The sequence below is a fragment of the Ciconia boyciana genome, chromosome 21, assembly GCF_034638445.1.
Source record: "Ciconia boyciana chromosome 21, ASM3463844v1, whole genome shotgun sequence".
In the NCBI taxonomy this organism is placed as follows: Eukaryota; Metazoa; Chordata; class Aves; order Ciconiiformes; family Ciconiidae; genus Ciconia; species Ciconia boyciana.
In genome coordinates this window covers 8,465,148-8,488,033 of record NC_132954.1, presented here as the reverse complement: position 1 = coordinate 8,488,033, position 22,886 = coordinate 8,465,148, and the positions used below count along the sequence as shown (strand labels likewise).

Below are 22,886 nucleotides of genomic sequence, written 5' to 3'. Positions count from 1 at the left end.
TTGCTGACTAAAATAAAAAATAAAAATTCCCAGCATGGTTTTATTCATTTATTAGTGAATGGTTTTGACTAAAGAACTTACTCAAATTTCCTTAAAGCTACTAAGCATAATAGAGATCTTCCTTGAGGGATCCAGAATGCTGTGCTGCTTTCTCCTGGTTGCCTTTTTCAGAATAAGTCTTTTACTAACTGCCATTAGAACTGTGCCGAGAAAGTTCTTTCTTACATAACTTGAGGGTTCTGAAGCACCAATGATTTAATGACTTTTTTGATTTTTTTTTTTTTTGTTACCATAAACCTTAAGAAAGTGCATATCTAAAGGGTAGAATCAGCTGCCAGCACTCAAAAAGAACTTCCATTATTCAACTTGTTGGGTTTTTTTTTTTTGTTTGTTTTAAGAATGTTTCATCGGTCATCAGGCTCCAGTTTCCTCAAGTAATGGTAGATATAAGTGCACATAATCCTTCCAGTTCTGGGAAACAGTCCTTGACAGTCTCCCTGCTTGCCGTCCAAGTCATTATTTAGATAAATTAACTAGGAAAGTCTGTGTTACTGTAAAGAAATCAAGTTCAACATACAAAGTTATTTCAGTTATTCCAAAGTCTATATGAAAAAGCTCTTACGCAATATAATGGTATAATATTGGAAAACTAAAGCAAATTTGTTGTCTCCATTTTAAGGGGGAATCACATTACTCTTCCATTAAACAAAAAGTATATTCATTTTCCAGAATGTTACATTTTTGACTGTCAGTAGTCAAGTTGTGTGTCTTTTCCCATTTCAAATCTCTCCTTGATTCACAATTTGAATTAAAGATCTGGAAAGAACAAGGCCAAGTGAGAGAACTGCTTTGATCAAGCTGAGAAGCAGAGACTACAGCTTGGAGTCTGAAGCTTTGGGCTTTTTGGACACATTCTTTCAGTCTGAGGCTTCCTTTGCAAAGTTCAATGTCCATGCCTGTTAGCAGTGGAAGTCAAGTCTTGTTGAGTGTCTGTTTGCTAGCACAGCAGGAGGTACATCATCTGTCTTTGAATAGGGCTGCTGTCGTTTCAGCTGACATGTACAAGAAGCAGCATGCCTTGCAGAAATAAGTGTGTGATAACTATACAGTGAACAAAATATTCTTAAGGCATTAGGAAACTGAACATATCTCACTGTGTTATACTTCATATTCACAATTCAAAATGACACGTTTTTGTAAGTTCAACAGTCATAACAGAATACATGTGTCTGGCCCTGTGAACGTGACCCTTTAAAAACCCTTAAGTTTTATGGACTGCTTTGCAACACAGACTTCTAGAGAGAGGGTTTTTAAGGAGAGGGGAAAAAAAACCCTTATCTGCTAAAGTGTGATTGGAAAGAAGCCCCCCCCCCCCCCCCCGGTTAACTCACAGAACTTAAAATACTTAGTAGAATGAATAATTATCAGCTGATAACATCTTTTTTTTTTTTTCCATCTTCATAATTTTCTTTCCTTCTCTTTTTTTGTTTACACCATGCATTCTAGCGTTTGCTACCTCAGCATTATTATTTCTGAGTTGATGTCCTTACCAGCAAGATGTATCTAGCTGTAATCTTTGTCTCATCATTAGCAGCCTGCTGTGAATCTGTTCTTCAGTTGCTGGCCATTGATTCAGTAATGTACGTTTCCTCAGTGATACTTTCGCCTCAGAGTGTTATTTTTTTCTCCTTCCCATTGTAGAATAATTAACCCTTTTGACCAATATACTGAGATCACCTCAAGTGCTACACATAAGCCCTGCAGGGATGCGAGGAAACAGATGCTACCAGCACTTTATCATTTAATTATGATTACAGATGTTTTTGCACTCAGGAGACTTGTCTATCTTGTCAGTACATTTCCCACCCATTCAGTCAACAGAACGTGAAATACGTTTCTGGGTTGCTTTTGCAAAACAATACTGAGTTACCTCCCAAGAGGAAAAAAACCCATGCCAATGTAAACTGGAATGAAGCAGATTAGGTGTTTTCTCTACAGTCAGAGCAGTGATAAATTGCCTAAATCTGTCTAGAGCTGATTTCAAACCTTTTTTTTTTTTTTTTTAAGTCCCAAGTTACATGAGGACGACTGTGTAGAAATATAGCTGTAGTGTTCATATGTTTTGCGGAGCATGGGAAGCGCTGAGTGATAGTTTGGGTCATCCCTTGCAAGGCTTTTTCTCCTCTTTTTTTTGTCCCTTTAAAGCACATTTTAATGTTGTTCTGTTATTGGTCCGTGCGTTTGGTTTGTTTTCTCAAATTAAGTTGAAGGAGTTATTTCATGTGGAGAGTGGAAATAAGCCTGTGGTAAGGGCAATCACAGTAACAGTGAACGTACGAAATGGCTCAGTTTAAACTGAGACACAGCTGGAAAAGTGGATGAATTTCACCATAGTTTGCTTTTCTAAAACATGTATGTGGTTAAACTGTTTCTAATCTTATTTCTTCAAGACACTAAGGGCCAATTTTAAAGCCATTTAAATATTTTAGCGGAATTTCATTCTTCGCTAACTTGAGATGCCGAACAATATCATATCTATGCTTGACTCCTCAAGATGGTATTTCAGAAGATGAGGACTGTGCTGATGAGGATTGCCTGATGAAGATACAGCTCTGCAGCCAGATCTATCCCTCGCAGAAATCAACTTCCATTCTTCACTTAAGTTCCATGGTGTGTGATCACATGGTAATGTATGTACTTTGCTTTGTGGTTGGTGTGGCTTGTCCCTCCAGAACAGTGGGAGTTAATTTTCTCTTAAAAGTTTTTGCATAGTTTTGTTGATACAACTCGAGTAAACAGTTACTTGTGTGTGTGTGTGTAGCTATCATGTGTGCCACAAAAATGCGTTTATGAAAACGTTCTCGGGAGTAGGAACCTTGTGAGAGCAGCACTGTGTAGAGCCCAGATTCTTTATCAGAAATCCAGCCACAGAGCCTAGGGCTCTTCCTGGCATGGGACCTGGCAGGTTTGGGGCAGGCACAGAGGATCAGAAAGGTGCCTACTGAAGCTTTGGAAAGGTACTTCACCACTTGTGTCTACTCTTCTGCCAAAGCACTGATAACTCTTCAACTCTTAGTGCACTGGTGCAAATTGGTCTGCTGTTGCAGGAGGGAGGGAAGATGAGAACTTACTCAGATGGCTAAAGCGGCATCAGCCTGACTTCTTCTGATGACCCTGAAGAAATTAATGCTTGGATATTTGCAATTCCAAAGCTCATTTCTCAAATGTAATTTTTTTCATTATGATTAAAAATATATCCATCACGTAACTGAGAAAGTTTACCAGCAGTCCTTCATAGAGGACCTGTCTCTGCAAAATTTATCATATGAGAATGTTTTGTTTACATGTAGTTCTTGCAGTTATTTGGATTGCCCATGTGGATTTTGTGTACGCTGGTCATTCCTAAATATTTAACAAATTCATAATAAATTTTGAACATTTAGGAGAGCTAGAGTTAGTATTACTCATAGTCCTCTTTTTTTAAAGTAAAATTTTCAAGACTAAGGCATCAGGGCAAAGACATAACTGTATGCAAATGTATAAGTAACTTTTTTCTATGTATTGTCTTAAGTTGCTAACAGTTTTGTTTTGCTTCAGGGGAAAAAAACCCAATTTATAAATAAACAAAAAAAACTAAAAAGAACAAACAAACAAAGAAACAAAACCTTCCTATTTTGCATCTGTTGCTTCATTTCTACCAGTCAGTTGCATCTGTCTTTGCTGCAATGAGATTACAAATAGAGTTTTTAAAAAAAGCAACAACAAAAAACCCTCTTCGATGGCTTAATTCTTAACTCACTGAGGTCTACGCAAGTTTTATCTTTGGTCTTGTTCTGCTGATACCGAAGTTAACAATAAGTGCTGTGGAAAACAACCTTGTTATTCCCCTGTGTTACCATCTCCAAAAATTACGTGATTTCTTGAGAAGATTTTTTTGCAGTTGGTAATTGATTAAGCCTGCAGCTTGGATTTTGTTCCTGCAGTTTGTAGGTACAAAATTATAGGCTTTGAGAAAAGATTAAAGAAAAGATAATTTTTTTTTTTTTATACACCCAATGAGAAAGCATTAAGAGAATATGAATGATTACAACAACAGTAAATGGTCTGAAAAGAATGAAAACGTATTCTTAAATGCATTGGTACAAATATTTGCTAGTTTATTGCTTTTGCTTGTGTATATTTACATAACTTTTTATGAAGATGCTTAACATTTCTAAAAATAGCTTAGCGGCACACTCCTTTTACAAAAATATTTTCACTTTTGTGGGCACTATGTTAGATCTTTACGCTTTGAAGAGAAAGTCTTAGCTATTGGGTTTTCGGTTTTGGTTGTATAACTTGGAAGTAAAGCAGGTAGTTCACAAAGTGTCGTTAAGTTTTGCATAAGAGATGTCAAAAGGTAATTCAGAAGTATCCTAGTAGTTAGTGCTTTTGCTTATCTTGTTTATAGCTGGAGAATGGATGGTGATTAAATAGTTTTAGGGACAGATGCTACAGTCTACAAATAGTCTTAATTTATTTTAAAATAATTTGTGAGGATTTTTGGTAACTCTCCACATCACAATTAATATGTTTCTGATCCAAGGTATATTTTCTTCAAATGCTTATGTTTGCAAAAAGTACACATCTGCATAATAGAATCTGTTGTGAAATCTGTAGCATCTCGACTCTCTCTCAGGAAGGGAAATAAACAAATATCACTTTCAGACTAATGTTTTTTATTTGATCAGGATGAGAGTAAAAGCAGAACCATTTGTTTATCTAGACAGATTAATTGTGAATGCCTATTAAAATCCCCTACGTTTTCAGGTAAGACATGTTAGATTTTTCTTTGAGATGAAAGGGCTAGGGCCTGCAACAAAGCTGCTCCAATTGAAAATAAAGCTTCACATGAATCACATCAAAGACACTTCTCCTATTGTTAGCTTCTCCCATGCAGGGAAAGATTGTCTCATTAAAAGCAGGAAAAGCACACTGTTTACATAAGACGAGCCTGATTTATAGCATACAATGGCTGCCATATTTATACCACCTTGAGCTTTTCTGCCACAGGAGAGCACTTCAGCTATCATGTGATGGCTCCTTTGAAGGTGTGTTCCCTCGAAAAAGGATGCCTGCGATTGCCCTTGTTTGGTTTCTGTTCGGTTTTCTTCTCTAATTAGGTGGTTACAGATAGAGCAGTATCTAGTAAGTCGAGATGTAAAACAACATAACTGTCTGCAAAATTAGCTTCACAGTTACACTGATTAAGCTGTACAGTGTTAGAAGCATTGTCATACTGCACTATTAAATCCTTGTTCTTGTGGGACTTTCATACTTTTGATCATTAGGCCAATGTTTGTCTAACTGCTAGGGATATTTTTACAGAAAGTGTGTGAAAGTAATTATGGTATAATTATTAAAGAACCCTATCATTATTGTGAGATTTTCTGAAAGGGCAGAATGTTTATACATGAAAAATATTCCTGGTCTGGGAAATACAAATCTAAATTACATATGATGTTGGGTTTTTTCGTTGTTGTCGTTGTTGCGTTTCTGGTTGGTTGGTTGGTTTTGTCCCTTAAACTCTCCTGGGTACAGCTGTCAAAGGGAAGTGCATGGCTCTATTGCTCTTCATTAGTATGTCAAAGCAGGCTAGAAATTTGGAGCTAGACAGCCAAACTTGTCTTGCATGTTTTTCACAATAACTTATCAGATCTGAAAGCTCAAGTACTTCAGCGGTATATAAATAAGTACTTAATTCTATGTAAGTACATAAAATACAAATCTTAGTGTACAGAATACATCAAACACATGAGAAATAATTGCGCTCAGATGAATTGTTTCCCGGACATGGATGATCTTCAGGTCTTTTGTTGCTCTTGTCTGTGGTCATTTTGATATGCTTTAGGAAGAATTGAAATCTGTTTTATTTGGAATTCATTTCTGTTCTGTGTTGTTGATTTGTACCATCAACAGTAATGTTCCCAATAGAATTGCTTAGTTATGTGAACTAACCAGTTTTTAATGAGCTCACAAGCTTCTTGAAGACAAAACCATCACCATTATGATGTTTATAATAGACAAGCCTTGTGTTGTTTGGCAGATAAGATTCCTGGTATGTTTGTTGAACCCCTGTAATATCAGGGTGTTAAGCTGATATTTTAAGAACTAGTTTTATCTGTAGACTTTATGATGTTCCCGCATGCTGAAGCTGCTGACCTTGTACAAGCAGTATCCCTTTCTGTCTGGTAACTGGAGTTTGTATCCAGCATTTTAATGAGAAACAAGGTGCCCATGGTGACGGCTGGAGCCTGCTGACAGCAGTCTTTTGTCAGACTCCCGGTCTCTCACCATCCTGAACTTTGTTTGACCACATTTGTTGCTTGTGTGAAGCCTGTTGGAAGAGCGGCTTCCTAATTTATTTTCTTCATCATTTTCTTTGAATTTTTTTCATGGTTTGCAGAATCTGTGGTTATTTTTTTAATTAAAGTGATAGATGCAATAAAAATGCAAACCCTAATTTTACTGTGAACTGCATACTTTGGTTATCAGTTGCCAATCTCACTTAACTTTGTATCAGAATTTTAAATGGGAAGGCCACAGTTCTATTAAGTAGATTGAGCTGATTTGGGGGGATTGAGGTGACTTTTTGGCTGGACTAAATAACTGATGCTTGGTAGCTTCTAATCAAAACTGTTTCTCCTAAAGACAGCTGTACTGCAATATGACCTGCATGTTTCAAGGTTGCTGTAGTTTGTTCATAATTACAAAATGATCTTACGGTATCATAGCTTCCCACTCACCTTTTTATATTTTTTTCTCCGCTTACGTCATTAGAAGCTCTCTGATCCTCCCATAGGAGTAACTGGCTTCTTGTACATACAATATGTATTTTAAAAACTAGTACTTTAGAAATTTAGATAGGTTGCACCGTTGGTATACTTTTTAAAAATTATTATTTTTCAAGAAAATGAGGCAGTAGTATAAGAATGTTCAGCTGGTACCCATTAAATCAGAAAATACCATTTTTTTTAAATGAATTCAGCATTGGTGAGTTGTACATTTGACTTTGTTGGTTTGGCATTTGAAAATCATGAAACTATTTTTATTTCTGAAGTCCCATACCTCTCAGTTATCCGGTTTGCATTTGCAGTGTTAGCTTTCCTCTTTCTAAACCGTTCAAGCTATCAGCCATTCTGAACTGTTAAGCCTATATTCCTCATCAGAGCAATAATGAGCAACCCACATAAATTCTTCTCAGCATAAGCAACCCCTCCTAGCGAGGTTAGGTTTGCTAGATAAGCATTTCTACTTTCATAAGCGGATACCTGTGGATAAAAATTGCAAAACTTTTTTTTTTTTTTTTTAATTTTCTTTGGAAGATGTATGAAAAGAAGACATTTTGGATGAAATTTGAAGCAGCTTGCAAATTTCTTGTGCTGTGAACTGCTGTGTAAAATGCCACCAGGACTGACTGATACTTGTAGCTTGGCCTTTGGGGTCGTGTGAAGTCATCTCTGTTATTGTAGCAGAAGTCCTCAACAAACAGTTGCCAGAAACCTTTCTCTGTTGCACAGGTATCTGAAAGCTCACTAAAATGATGTAGTTTGGTTTGGGAAATAAGCAGTGGAAGTGGTGCTGAAGCTTGCCTTTTTCTGCTTCTGAAGTGGGTTCTGATATGTGTGGCGAAACTATAAACTTCTGCATTGTTTGTTGCTCTGTTAAACTGTACTGAGTTACATTTCAGTTCTTATAAAATATTTTTTAAAGTTCCTTTTTCATTCTTTTTATTCAAGTTTTATTGGTGCTGTTGATTATTATTTCAAGTTCAAGATAGGCTTTCATATTGGGCTTAGGAAATAAACCTAAAACCGTATTATTTTCTCTTGAGGAATCTTCTAATGATACTGTACTTCATTGATACTGTAAATTCTGTGATTGCATGAGGTTGACAAATTTTGTATTTTCAAACAATCCAGATTTGTTTTCTGGTAACAGGGTAGAATTCCAATTTTACTCCTTCTTGGTGTGTTGTAATCCTCTATTAAATCTTTTTTTTCATCAGGGTCTTTTTGGCTAGTGTGATATTGCTGTGCCTACTGGCATGATACTAACCAAAAACTACATCTCTGGCTATTGAAGGGATTAAGTTGCAGGTCTGTGATATTTCTGATCGGACAGCTAACTGATTGTATTGCCAGCCTTTGTTTTATACTTTTTCAGGCATTTATCTCTATTTGAAACTTCTTAAGAAATATTGAAATATTTTACATGTTCTGTTACTATACTTCCATGTTTCTCCCTTTACTGTGCAAATATTTTAGTTCTAGTTTAGTGACTTAAAACCCATAAAAGTAGGCTTTACTAATTTAAAAAATAATTCTTTTCACCAGCCCTTTTAATAAAGAAGAGACGCCTGAAGTGCCTGGTTATGGTTCCTGTTTCATTTGCAGGGTGTTGGCCCTGCTTCATTCAGTATAAACTGTAATGCAAAGGTCATGGAGATTAAATAACATATTTAAAAATTATAATGATGCAGATAAAATAGTAGGGTTATGTTACATTTTTACAATCTAAAATTTTTGACTAATGTAATGAATCAAGAACTGTGTTTGTTAGAAGATAGAGGTCTTTGACCTATCTTTGACTTGATTAACTGAGAGCGAGATGGTAATTTAAAAATTTATAGGACTGGTATTTAATTTCTTCCAATGCTTTGTTTATAATTAAACAGTTACACTTTTAATGGCCATTTTAATCAGCCCAATCTAAAAATCTCTTGCTGTACTTTTTCAACCAGCATTTCAAATATTGATACTTTTGGTGCGAGAAAATACATATTTTATTTTGCCACTTGTGGACCTAAATGTTTTGTTGTTGAATTAATGGAGACTTTGCCTAAGACCAAAATGAAGAAGCAAGGCAAGGAAAGAAGATTCTAAGCTTTGATTAGAAGAGCTTAGTATTGGCAGGCAGAATGTTCAAAAGTGGCATTCATGAAAGCATTGCCTGCAGTATTGGCTGCTTTCTAATTATAACAAACCTTTCAGAACATGGCATGTGATTTGTTAGAACAATAGCATGCGAGATGTGCATATATAGCATCTATTTTCAAAACATGTAGATATGAATGGTTGGATTCGCTTACCTGAATGCCAGCCCCTAATAGAATTTTAGGTGCTGCCACCAGCAGCTACCTCTCCAGAAGGGTATGGCTCTCCTTTCTCCTATATTATGTGTGCAAATCATGTATGGTTACCTAGGGAGTCTGAAAAGTTCAGAGCTTAGGCTGCGTAGTATCAGAAGACAGTTACTTTTGAATGGTGACTATCTTATTTTTATGCTGCTGCCTGCTAAAGCTGATGTACCCTAATGGTGTTTCATGGGTAATGCTTTAATTCCCCTGAAATTGCCTGAATGGGTCTGTTGCATCTCCAAATACAGATACTCTTTCCTGTTACATACTTGGGGTGATTGTGAAGGAACAGTGTGGCAGTTTTGAGTTGGGTGTAACTGTGATGCTGACTTCAGATTGGCCACATCGTCTTGCTTAGTTCTCTTATGTATTGGGAGCCTAGATCAGTGGGAGGTTGAGAGATGCCATTGGACCAGTTACACGCTGTGATTCAATAAAGGGTCTTCGTATGCAGCTAGGCAGGTTTGTTTCACTGCAGGGCCTCATCACCTCCCTAATAAGAATGCACTGACTGAAACATGTTTTGCCCTTACGGCTCTCCTAGAGGAGCCATCTCCTCACCTCTGCTCTATCTTCAGTCACCCCTCTTTGGCTGTGAGGAAAGTTGTTAAAAAGAATGTTTCTCCCTCTGCTGTTACAATCCACTTAGTGACACAAGAAATGTCACTCATAATGATTAACATTTTAAAGCAGTAAATCTTGAAGGTCAATCTGAAACAGAGGACAGGGAATGCTCATGGCTTTCCTTCCCTCTCTGCCTCCCATGAGGAAATGTATTGCAAGAAAGTAGTGTTGGCAGCGTAATAACGACCCCTTGCTTTTCCATTGTTTTCCATCAATAAAAAGGGTAGAAATTATTTTAGACACATTTCATGTAAATATAAAATAAATAAACAACTGTATGTATAGAAATTGCACTACTTTGACTTATTCCCGTATTCTCAGAAAAGAGCTGCTGCTTAAACCAATGCACCTTCCTCTAACACAGTGCCAGATTGCTCTTTAGAACTCGTTAATTAGACTATTGAAATGATACAGTAAACATAAAGAAAACCCGATAACATAGGAGCAGGGGATTTTTTTTTTTTATACCAAAAGATGCCCCCTCTATAAAACCACCATATTACGGAACTCTTCTCTCACACCCCCCCCCCGGTTTCTTGTTAAGTGCATTCTGATGCCACATTGAAACATAAAATAGGTAGAATCAAGCAGCTACCAATGGCTATTTATATGCTAATATATATCCCCCAAGCTGAAGTAGGCACCTAAAGCCTATTGCTGCTACTAATGATGGCTGTGCTTTAACCTCTATGGAAAAAAGAAAAGTATTTTTCCTTAAGAAAACAACTCCGTTTCTTTAAGATGAAATGTAATTATCTATTATCAGATGTCCTTTAAAAACGGAAGGCCTATTTAAGCTGCTAAAAATATTGAAGCCCTAATTCCACCATAATAGCATTTTAATTTCAGCAAATCACAGCTCTATTGTTACAGGACATTTTGCTGTAGGAACGTGGTAAGAGGTCCATGTTAGCTTTTTAAAGAAACATTTCCCTTTCTTTTAGACATTCAATTAAATCTTTGCAATCATCTAACCTTTTGTGACACAAAATTTTACTTACTAAGTGAGAAAACAATGGCCATTAGCATCTAAAAGAATTTGTTTTAAAAAGTAGTTAAAGTTTAATTGCTTTACGTATTCTCATCAGAATATTTTTTGGCTGTTGGCTTACTCATATACTTTAGAAAGCTGGAGTTTAATTCATTACTGTTTTCCATTTAAAATACTTATTTAAATCGCTGGACAAAGTTGGTGTAAGCTCCTGCTGTAACTGGGTCTGTGAATTGATGCTGACCATCATTTAAAGAGTAATGTCAATGGCAGATGAATGCAAGGGTCACTGTTTTCCATTATCATCAAGTAAATTTACTTTTCCATTTAAAATTGCTTATTTATCAACATTTTTACTGTTCTAGTGCACATACGTGGGTGATGCAATTTTAGCATCCTCATTTATGTTGATGATTTTGTACTATCGTGAGAGTAGATGGCTTATACAAAGCTATGCTGCCAATAGGTACCTCAGATGTCTTTCTAAAAAGTTGAGCTTTGCTTCACCTTTTCTATTGCATGCTACTCCTGCTTATCTTTAGAATTTTTGTTCTACAGGATCAGATCAGAAACTTTTGTGTACTGGCTTCATTATGATGTCCAGTGTGATTATATGAGATTTTTTTTCCCAGCGTTCAGTAGCATAGGGGCTTCCAGTACTGTGAAACAGTTTTGTTAGCTCTGGAGCTGAGCCTTAATGGCACTTGCATTTGAATACCAAAATCTGAAAAAAAAAGAGCTTTCTCTCACATCAGAGAAAACAATGATATATAAAGCTATTTCCCCACCTGTTTCTCTCATCTGAATTTTATATGGGAGTAAGATCTTTAATTTCAGATAGTTTGTACTGCTTTTGCATGGAATTCTATATTTAATGTGTTATTTGCTCTAGGTTTTCACTTTCTGGCTTTTCACTTTTAATCAAAATAAACTGGAAAATATGTTTGGTTACTAATAATGCATAATGAAATTCTAAACCTCCTGTAATGTGCTTAAAAATGTATTATTGTGGTTATACAATCAAACAAAATTCATCTGTGTGAGATTTGTTCTCGATATTGTGAGAAGTGCATTAATGAAAGCTCTTTTGTTGTCAGAACTATATAGGTCATATGTAGTGCAAACGCTTCTGTATATTTCCTGAATAATCATGATAATACTAGGAAATGTACAAAAAAAAAAATTAAAATTGTTAAAATTGAGACAAGTTTTGCTACCTGTGGTGGAAAAACAGCATTGAGAATTACCCTGATGTTAGATGTGTGGCCTTTGATGAAGTGTTTCAGCTTTAAGACTTTTTTTTTTTTAAGAATTTTAGGAACATAGTGAAGAAAGCTAAACAGCACTAACTACATTATTTCTTTGTTCAGTGGGAGAATTTATCTTCTTTTGTACATTTCTTTATTCTTACCTTCCATTCACTTTTCACTGAGGTTTCATAGCTTCATTTGCTCAGTAGATTATCTTCTTTGAGTTAAACTTGTGGTTTTTAAACAGTGAACTACATTGATTGTATTCAGACTATTGATAGGCTTCAATATCTGTCATACTGATGTGAACTGAAGTAAAATGTCCTTATACATGCTCTTAATTTGTGTGTTTTTATGGCAGTAGGAAAGACAAGGCCAAAGCCCCTAAGAGGAGTTAAATCTACTCCTGTCAGATTCCTGTCCCAACTCTTACGTTATCTGGACAGTATTGTGCATCTGTGCATAAGTCGGGTACTGAATTAAAGGTATCTTGAAATATGTAGGTAAAAGAAGCCTACTTCTGATACACAGGGAAACTGACTAGTACAACTTGCAGATCGTCTTCTGTAAAATTGTCTCTAGAGAGTGATGGTCTTTTTTTAATCAACAACCCTTGTTAAACTTGAAGCTAAAAAAAAAAGTCAAATCTCTAAACAGAATAAAAGGATTCTAGCTCTGCAGCATGTGGAATTAGTACTGTCTTATTTTGCAAGGTATAATAAACAGGAAACAGTGTAATACATACATGGAACAGTTATAATTCAATTAAACTCTAGTTATTCCAGCACTGAAAAGAATAGCAGTGGCAGGCCTGTATAGCCGTGGCATATAGCTATATGAAACAACCTATTTAAGGTAAATCAACTCCTACCTAAATGACTGTAATAAGTATTTGCCGAGCAGCTCTACCCCTGGGGGTATCATTTATCACAGTGTAATAGAAAATTGTAATGAATAATAACACCTAACTATTGTGCACGAGCTTGCATATATTAGGGGAAATGCAAATAATGCGTGCAAGTGAAAAGATGAGCATTGTAGTGTTTTGGGGTTTTTTTTCCCTTCCTTTACCTCTCCCCACCCCTTTAAAAACTACATGTCTGGAACGTGTGCAGAATGAATTCTCCCTGCCTGGAAGGTTTGTATTTGAGAGGTAAAGACTATCTCTCTATCATTCTAATCTATGTCTGTTTTCTCTGTGGTGTACTGTATAATACTGGCTTAGGTAATACTTACTAAACAGGAAAGTGAAGTAGAGAGAAAACTGTTCTTCTGTAAGGACTGCGGATTTGGCCCGCACCTTAGCAAATGTGTAAGAATGCAAAATTACAACAAATTTGCTAGAGCTCTAAACAAGATTTTACAGTTGCTGTTCCCCTTAATGCTGATGGCTGATTTTTGGTGCAGCAATCACTCTTGTCCCTGCACCTCTTGTGTCAGATGCCTAAAACCTTCTCTGTGCTTCTCTATTGATACAGATGTCCCTGGAATTGATCTTGCTATGTTACTTATTTATGACACCAGACAATGGGAGGGTTTAAAATATGTGTTAGAGGGGCTAGGATGCTGCCATTATCTTGGTTGTCCAGGGATCTCTTTTATCCTTTGTGGACAGCTTTAAGATTCTGAGAAGTGAAGTCCTTATCTCCAGGGCTGGGCTGTCCTTCTCTGCGATGATCTGGGCTTCTTTAGTTTGCTTACTCAAGTGTGGCTATTCAGTATACAATGGGAACTATATATGTATCTTAGGAAATATAATAAATAATATATTATAATTATATTGCATATTATAACATATTATAATTATTATCTTAGAAAGTTAATATAATTTTGTACTACAAAGACTAATTGGTATAATAGTTAAGGAATGTGATTTTCCTAACAGTTGGAAGCCCCCCCCGCCCCCCCCCCCCCCCAAACTGGATTCTGTTTGATGCATTCTAAATGAAACAGTGCTGAGGTTTTTTGTTTTATTTAAGAATTTACATTCACACTCTATAACATCCCATAGTAAGTTGGGTGAATTTTTTGCACGACTGCAACTTCTGCTTTGTCATGAGTCTAATGGACATCCCATCATCCAAGGTGTGCTAATAACATTCACATAGTTATTATTCCATTAATAAGACCGTTACAACCATTGAATAGCAGAAATTTATTTTAAGGAGCAAATATCACTTGCAAGTGGGTTGTTACAGCTGAATAAGCATATTTCTTGAATTAAGTTCATAAAACACATCTACTAGTAATACTTTAATTTTGATGATGAATGAAAAGAGTGAGCCATTAACAAGGCTTTTAAAAGCTACTGACTACAGTAATACCTTCTGTAAATGGAAATAGCACTTTTTAATCAAGTATTTAAGGTTATATACTCACTAGTAAGTGCTACTTTGTCCATTAATAGTGAATCTAATTCTGTGCTGTAACAAAAGGTAAAAGTAAGAAGATAATTTCAAACGGCTAATTAAGCTATTTTGTAGGCCAAGTTATTGAAGTTGAATCAATGTGAAGATACCTTTTTTTTAAAATTATTTTTTCATTTTGATCATAAATGGGGGCCACTGTGATTACATTGCATTAGGGGGAATTTAAAGAGCAGGAGTGAAATGGTAAGGAATTATTTTCATGTCTTGCTCAGAGGACCTGTACTTTGAGAGAAGTTTTGAGGGTAGGAAGAAAATATCGCCATTATGACATATGTTTCAGTAAAAATGACCCTCCGTGGTGCTGGAAAGTTACTCATTGTTAGGAGTTAATTGCTATAAAGTGACCTTTGTAATAAAATAGGCTTGAGATTATGTGTGCATAATTATACCATCAAATTATGTATTTTTAAAGAGTTTTAGGGTTGGGGGTAACCCACTAGGAAATTGTGGTCTTTTACAGCAAACAACAAATCCCAGACCATCAACTCTAAAACCTACGCTTTAGGGGCTGGTGCCGGTGCACTGTGTGTGGGGGTTTTGTTTTTGTTTTGATTTGTTTTGTTTTTAAGTTGTACCTTGGCGTTTATTTTCAAGATAATTATTTCACATGCAGATCTCTTTGAACAATGCTTCTGTTTCAATATTAAAATGAAAAAGCCTTGTCTCCTAGGGGACACTGTGTTTTGAGTCCTGTTCTTTGTGCAGGTTTAACTTGGAAGAGGGAGTTTTGCTCCCCTGATAGTATATCATAGATGAGTTCTAGTCTTTCATCTTCATACATTAGCGCTATCAACAGCCAAATAATGTCAGGGAAGTTCAGATTAGTGGTTGCAGTTTTAAATGTTATTGCTGAAGATGTGAGAGACCTGTTTTAACTCCTTCTGATACATTTGACATATAGTTCTCTCTCTGGCTCCCCTTAGAAAAAATAGTATCCAAGCCTGGATCTCTCACTTATAAGAAAAAGTGTTTTCCAGCTCCTTCTGATCTTTTTTCTTTTTATCTGGGACATCCACTAAGCATCTGGTGGTTATTGGAATAGTTTGATTTTTATATTACAGAAATCAGGGTACTCTTTTTTTTTTTAATTATTATTATTACTATTTTTCTGTATGAATTAATGTTTTGTAATTTTTAAATAACTTTTTCTATTGGGAAAAGCTTTTTATTTCTCTGTTGAAAGTGTTCACTGAAATCTGCATAGCTATTGTATTTTTATTATATCTTTGGATCTGTATTTCCTTTGTTTTAGTTGTAGGATACAAAATACATTTTCAGGCAAACTGCAAGAACTGATATGTAGTTATTTTCTCTTGTTTACTGCAAGATTGTCTGTTAGGGAAAATTTACCACTGCACATAAGATCAGTTTAAGAACTCCTCAACAATTAAGAGATCAAAATAATTTCAATGAGATTTATTGGCCGCGCACACACATGGATCAACTACAGTAGCGCAGTGTGGATTTGCACGGGGGTTCACTGTAGCTGCAAAAACTGAGTCTGTTGCACACAATGCAACAGTTTAATATATTAAGAAATTTAAGCAAACATTCAAAACCCTTAGTACAAATGGTCTCTGGTGGAACTAGTTTGTAACAGGAAGACGATAATAGGTGCTCCAGAGTTTGGATTGTTCCACTCTAAAATAAAATGACATATAGGAGAGGCTAAGGGAGCAGAGTTTAACACGTCTTCTCAGAGATTCAGTGAAAGGACAAGTGGCAAGGGTCACAAGTTGCAACAAGGAAAAGCTCTGATTTTACATAAGGAAAATAATTTAACAGAGATAGTGGGTAAGCACTCAGGTTGCTCAAAGTACCCGTGACATCTCCATTGATGGTTGTTATCAAAACCCCTCTGGAAAATTCCTGAGCAATGTGATTTAACTTTGAAGTTAGCTCTGCACAAAGCAGGAGTTTTAAATAGATAACCTCCTGGAGTTCCTTCCAACCTAAGTTTTTTGGTTGGTGGTTTGTTTTGTTTTGTTTTGTGATTCTGTGAGCATTAGTCTGCATTTATTGAATTGGAGTGTATGTGTGTAAACTTTGGGAAGCTTCCTGATATTTCTGACTCTCATATTCAATCATTTCCTTAATTCTCTTACTAAAAAGGTGGGAATGTTGTTTCAGTTTGTCTCAACTGTACCCCTAAAAGAAGCGGGGGGGGGGGGTGTGTTTAAAAACTTAGAATAAAAATAATAGTAATTAAAAAACCCAAACAAAACCCTACTGAACTTAATGGTGTGTAAGCAGAGGGAAAGAAATGAAAGCAGGCAGAATAAATATTTAGATGTAAATGAGTTAAATATGTATTACAGCAAGGGATTGGAACAGACACAACTCAGAGTTACAAGTGCCAAAATGATAGGTCATTATCACAGCATGGTGATAATGACAATTTAAAGTCGTATTATCTTTGTGATGAGGGCCATTTTTTCCCAGAAATTCAGGAAAGAACTGGCTCTGTTTAATGATAAATGTTGCTAATAATAAATAATTGGTTATACCGAGACTCATTTGCCTATAAGGCGGTTGATTTAAAGCTGCAGTTCACAATAATTATCACCTTTAGTGGGAATGTGAAAGTTTAGTACTGAGGTGCTTAAAAAAAAAGGGGGGAAAAAAAGGGGGGGGGGGAGAAAAAAGAAAACAGTAACATAACCCCTTTCAGCATTTCCTGAAAGCCAGAATTTGCCTGAAAAATCTTTACTCCTTAGTTCCAATTTGTAACTTGTACTTCATGACACAGAGGTCAATGTGTAGCTGTGGCAGAGGTAAGTCTGCCTTGTTTGCCAAGTGTGGAAAATAGGAATCCAGGAGCTGTTTGTCTTATTTTAAATAGCTGGATAAGGGGCGAGTACATAAGAAGCATGTGAACATTTTGACTAGAGATGCTACTATGAGAAAAGCTTCCAGACAAATTATGTTCTACTTTTGTAAACCTAGCATTATGTACCGCACTTATGACACGCAGTGATGTAGAAGGTTGGTTTGGTATTATGTTACAATAGTCCTGAAAAATAGAATCTTTTTGTCCATTTCTCCAAATAAAACTACCATGCAATTACATAGTTATGCATTTCTTTAATGTCTTGTTGCTTATTCTGGTAATTCGGTTTACAGTTCAGCTGCTTTCATGATGTGAAAATTTAAATGTGTAATAAAAAAAATTACCTGTAAAGTAGTTTTTATAGGTAACATTTTATTTTAAAATAATAACTAACAGGAAATGCCCATAACAACAGAAAATGTGTATTTCAGATTATGAAGAATGTATATAAACTTTTATATGTGGATATGCACAAGACTGCTTGGGATTTGATGATTTTTTTTTTCTTTTAGTTTCCGGAGTTTTTTTGGTGTTTTGGTTTTAAAATGTTCATAGCTTAGAAGATACAAAGCTGTTTCAATTTGACATCTTAATCATGAAACAAATGAAGTTTGAATAAGACAGGTTGAGGGGAGATATGACAGTACCGATGGTTAAATTTACCAAATTTGGACAGAACATATGTGTTGCTCTCTGAACGTATCCAAATTTCTGTTCTTAGCAAGCAGTTTTCAAATGGCATAAATATGTTTAAGCAAAAGTAGTAGTAGTATATAACCCCAAAGATAAGAGAATTTAGGTCTTTTTTTCTTATGTCCCTCTCAAAATATGTATGATGCTACTACTTTTTAATAGAGGGGTGTTTTCCCTCTTTTACAAAAGGTGATAGACAAGATTTTTCTCAAATGTTTCTTCTTTAGGTAGAGAGTAGTGTGAAATGTGGCAAAGCAAGAGTGAAGATACAAGAGACTGCAGCAGAAACTGTTGTAAACCTTAAACTGTCACACTAGTTGGTCATTATTTGGTGAGCATAAATAGATGAATGGAAGATGGAACTTGTTCTGCCAGTATAGGCTAACGTTCTTTATTTGTGTTAGTGGACCTTTAAGATTTGTTATCAAAATTATATGTCTAACAAACAGCAGTCTCATAGCATTCAACCCCATGCAACGCTACAGGCTTGGGGAAGAGTGGCTGGAGAGCTGCCCGGCGGAAAAGGACCTGGGGGTGTTGGTCGACAGCCGCCTGAATATGAGCCAGCCGTGTGCCCAGGTGGCCAAGAAAGCCAACGGCATCCTGGCTTGTGTCAGGAATAGTGTGGCCAGCAGGACTAGGGCAGTGATCGTGCCCCTGTACTCGGCACTGGTGAGGCCGCACCTCGAATGCTGTGTTCGGTTTTGGGCCCCTCCCTACAAGAGAGACATTGAGGGGCTGGAGCGTGTCCAGAGAAGGGCAGCGGAGCTGGGGAAGGGTCTGGAGCACAAGGCTGATGGGGAGCGGCTGAGGGACCTGGGGTTGTTCAGCCTGGAGAAAAGGAAGCTCAGGGGAGACCTCATCGCTCTCTACAACTGCCTGAAAGGAGGGTGTAGAGAGGTGGGGTCGGTCTCTTCTCCCAGGTAACAAGTGATAGGATGAGAGGAAACAGCCTCAAGTTGCGCCAGGGGAGGTTTAGACTGGATATATAGGAAAAATTTCTTCAGTGAAAGCATTATCAAGCACTGGAACAGGCTGCCCAGGGAAGTGGTGGAGTCACCATCCCTGGAGGTATTTAAAAGATGTGTAGATGTGGCACTTAGGGAGATGGTTTAGCGGTGGACTTGGCAGTGCTGGGTTTACGGTTGGACTTAATGACCTTAAAGGTCTTTTCCAACCTAAATGATTCTATGATTCTATTCTATGATTGCTTCTAAACAATAAAATACAGTTTTGATAAATTACTGTCTATATGCAAGTGCCCCTCCAAACTTAAACCTTTTCCTTTCCCTCTCCCTACCAGATGCGCAACCTCTTGGGTCCATATATTATTCATTACAATCAAATAAAACACAGTGGTGGCTCAGTAAACTTGCTTTTCATATAAGAATTGATTTTATTGAGTAACGCACACTGCAGACCCTAGCTTCCAGCAGCCCCGGCTGAAATGAGCAATTCTCTCATTGTAATAATGTGCTTCTGTCATCTCCTTATTATCAGCATGATAAAAGATGAAATATTCACAGATGCTGCCCTCCTAACCTGATCACAGCTTGATATTTGAGCTTTGGAAATGAGTTTTATAAGCTTTAATATACTCCTTGGTGGAGTGACCCCTGAAATTAAACATTATTACAGAGCGGATATTTAAAAAGCTGGGCCCGCAAATTACATCAAAATGAAAATATTAAGGAGTATTACGACTATACCAAGTGGGAACTCAGTGCTGTTGAAACTGTGAATGCCATAAAGCTCAGCACATTGGTGTCAAAAACATCAGAAAAAATAATAACAGCGCAGGCACCTTGACTTCAGTTATTTTATACGTAGGGCTAAACTAAATTACTGGAATGGGTTTTTTCCTATAGGCTGGTTTTCGAGGAAGAAAAGGCACATTATTCTCAACTTTGTCTGTAGCACCCTTCACAGTTCTTTTGAAATGCACGTTGCTTCTTTTCTGTGCAAACACCAATAAAAAATACTTAAGTGTAATGAAACCAAAGATTAAACTTAAAAAAAAAAAAAAAAAAAAAGCCAACATCACTAGATGAAACATTTTGATTCCATTTCCATTGCTATCACTGTTTTGATGGACAGGCTTCTACCGAAGCCTGGGACATGAAGAGCTGAGGAAGTTTGCTAAACGTGAAAATAGAGGAATGTACAACATATTACAGATCTTTCAACCCAAATATTATATTGTCTTGTTAAAGTTAGCAAACAGCAAATTTTAACTCCCTGTAAAGGTGATTTTACTAGAAAGAAGCACATGTAATTTATTAATTTACCTATAGTATCAGTTAAAGGAAGACCTGATATTTCTTTCATGCTTGAAACTCCAGTTTACCAAAGAAACTTGTTCTCCTATTTGATTTTTAAAGCAATATAAAGTGTCTGGAAATGTAAACTTTTACAAGAGATCAGACTTGATATTCCTTTGTGTTCCATATATTCAGATGAGTTAAAAACAAATTGCCTTTTTTTTTTTTTTTTAGTATATTGAAATTTCTTTAAATTATTGGTTTATGGGATGTAGCAATATTTTTTTCAGAAAAATGAAGTAATGCATTTGAAGAGCAAAACCCCCCCACATTTTGATGCCTGCAGCATTAACTTTGTTAATGAGCATATTTATACACAAGCCATTGTTCAGGTTTAAAACTATGCAAATACTATGTCATTGTACATTCCTTTTAATGAATTCCTCTTTTTTTAGCTATGTCCTGCCCTCAATGCTTCTCTACTGATATTAATGGGAGTATTGGTTCTGTTATACCATCACAACCTATCTTGTCCATTAGTTTATGCAAAAACATTTTAGATGTTTAGAACACCATCTACAAGCATACGGTTCTGTTCTGTGGTCCCTTGGGTTCAGGCACTCTCTGCATTGTTAATGCTGCATAAAAATAAGCTTTATTGGCAAATACTGGTCAAAGAAGGTACCTCAGTGACAGAGCTTCTCTGTTACTAGCTGCCCTATGCAGTTTAATTTGAATGTATCCTTTGTCCTTAGGATACTTCAGCAAAATAGATTGGATTGCTGAACTCTTGAAAAGGAATCTGTATCTTGTTTTTACAGATTGCTGCTTCCATAAGGATGCAATACCTTGATGTTTGCTACAGGTATTACATACTTTTCAGGTTCTGAAAACTGTTCAAGATAGCAAATCACTTGTCATTTACGAAGACCAAAAAAGCAGTTCTATGTTAAAGCGGAGGACTGGATCCAATCAGGTAAATTATTATGTAGAATTTTATTGTAATTATTTTATGCTGTATGAAATTGAGAGAATGAAGTGTGTTTTCATGGCTTCTCACATCCAGTAGATGATCTGTCACTTCCCTTTGTAACGCAAAGCTTGACTGCTGAGAATGACCTGTGTAAGTGTACTGTAAGCCATATGAAATAAAAGACCGGTGGGAGATTTGAAGCCTTCCTCCTTCATTCATTACAGAAATAAAACACACTGTGGGTAAGCTGCTTTATTTTCCAAGAAGACAGACCCATAGAAAAATGTGTTTTGTTGCAGACTGCAAATATAAATAGACTGCAAATTGTCATAGAGCAAAGCAAGAATCCTTTTGTCCTTCCAGGGATTCTTTCCTGTTGAGGTGATGTTTTTGCATGATTCAGAATTCTCAGAGCTATTTGGGTTCTGTAGTTCACACTGATAAATGAAAACAAAGCAAGCCAAGAAGGTGCAGGAAGAACAATGACAGGTTGCTCAGAGAGGATGCTGAGTTGCCATCTGTGGAGACTGAGTCATAAGGTGACTAGGAAAAGTTCTGAGCAACCTGATCACACCTTAGTTACCTGTGCTTGTAGCAGAAAATTGAGCTAGATGATCTCCAGAAGTCACTTCTAACCAAAGTTTTTCTATGTTTCGAAACCAAACAGCTCAGATCATAAGACCCAATTCTGTTTCTAAGTCTTAAAGGCTGCTTTGCCGAAGTTGAAGTGTATTAGCTTCAATTGAATGATCATTGAATGATGAAGTTATGTAGAAAAAGAAATCTTTGAGAAAAATAATGTCCAGTTCTTCCAGGTTGCAAGATCTTCCTGACCAAAACTACCACCACAAACGTGTAGCCTGATGTGGGGTAGGCAATGAGCAAGATTTTTCAAAAGTTTTAAAGTGCCTCTAGAGAAATGTTGCCTTTGTTCTGACATCTGTATGGGAACTGTCTGTTTGCCCAGTAATTTTCAACCTCCTGGCCAAGCTGAGTTAAATGTAACAGAAAAGTGGAACTTTCAAAGACAGTTGAGTTCCTATGTGCTTTGGGAAAAATGATTGTTGAGTAAAAGAAGGGCTTATACCCCAGTGCCCCCACGGAAGAAAGAGCACCCGGTTAGATACCTTGTTCAGCAGCAGCCACCAGGTGTATGATGCCCTCCTGTTTGGGGTAGTTCTCCTGATTTAGAGCTGTTGCCATTGGAAAGGGGATGTACAGCAAATGCAGCTCTTGAACCTGTAGGAGTTACAGTTCAGCTATGCACAGAACAACTTGTTTAAAAAGAAGGGGGGGGGGGAACCCCAAACCTGCACCAACCAAGCCCCCCCAAAACCCCATTCCTGATCCTCATGGTGGCATTTCAACCAGTTTTGCTACAAAATAAGTAGTTATTTTGAAGGTGATTTAGTGAACTTGTATGGAGAAGATTGTAACAAACGTTAAGAATATGACCCCGTCATTATACGTTGAAGATTCAGTCTCCAGAGGTTATCCTGTTGTGTATTTTGACATTCTTTCTTGGATCCATTGGACTTGTGTGTTTATATCATGTTGCCTTTGTTGTTTAAACAGTGGAGTGCTCTTCCAATGAAATAACTGACTACCATTTCTAATTTTTATCTTACTGCTATTTATGAATTAGGACAACAAAAAT

At 36.6% G+C, this 22,886-nt stretch overlaps 1 long non-coding RNA gene across 1 annotated transcript in view; it reads left to right on the top strand.

Annotated features, from left to right (window-relative positions):
• Positions 1–22,886, top strand: part of LOC140662242 (uncharacterized) — a 106,391-nt gene that overhangs the window by 1,476 nt on the left and 82,029 nt on the right. Inside the window, exon 2 of the long non-coding RNA XR_012046022.1 lies at positions 2,555–2,690. This is a non-coding gene — a long non-coding RNA (uncharacterized lncRNA). The remainder of the gene's footprint in view (positions 1–2,554; positions 2,691–22,886) is intronic.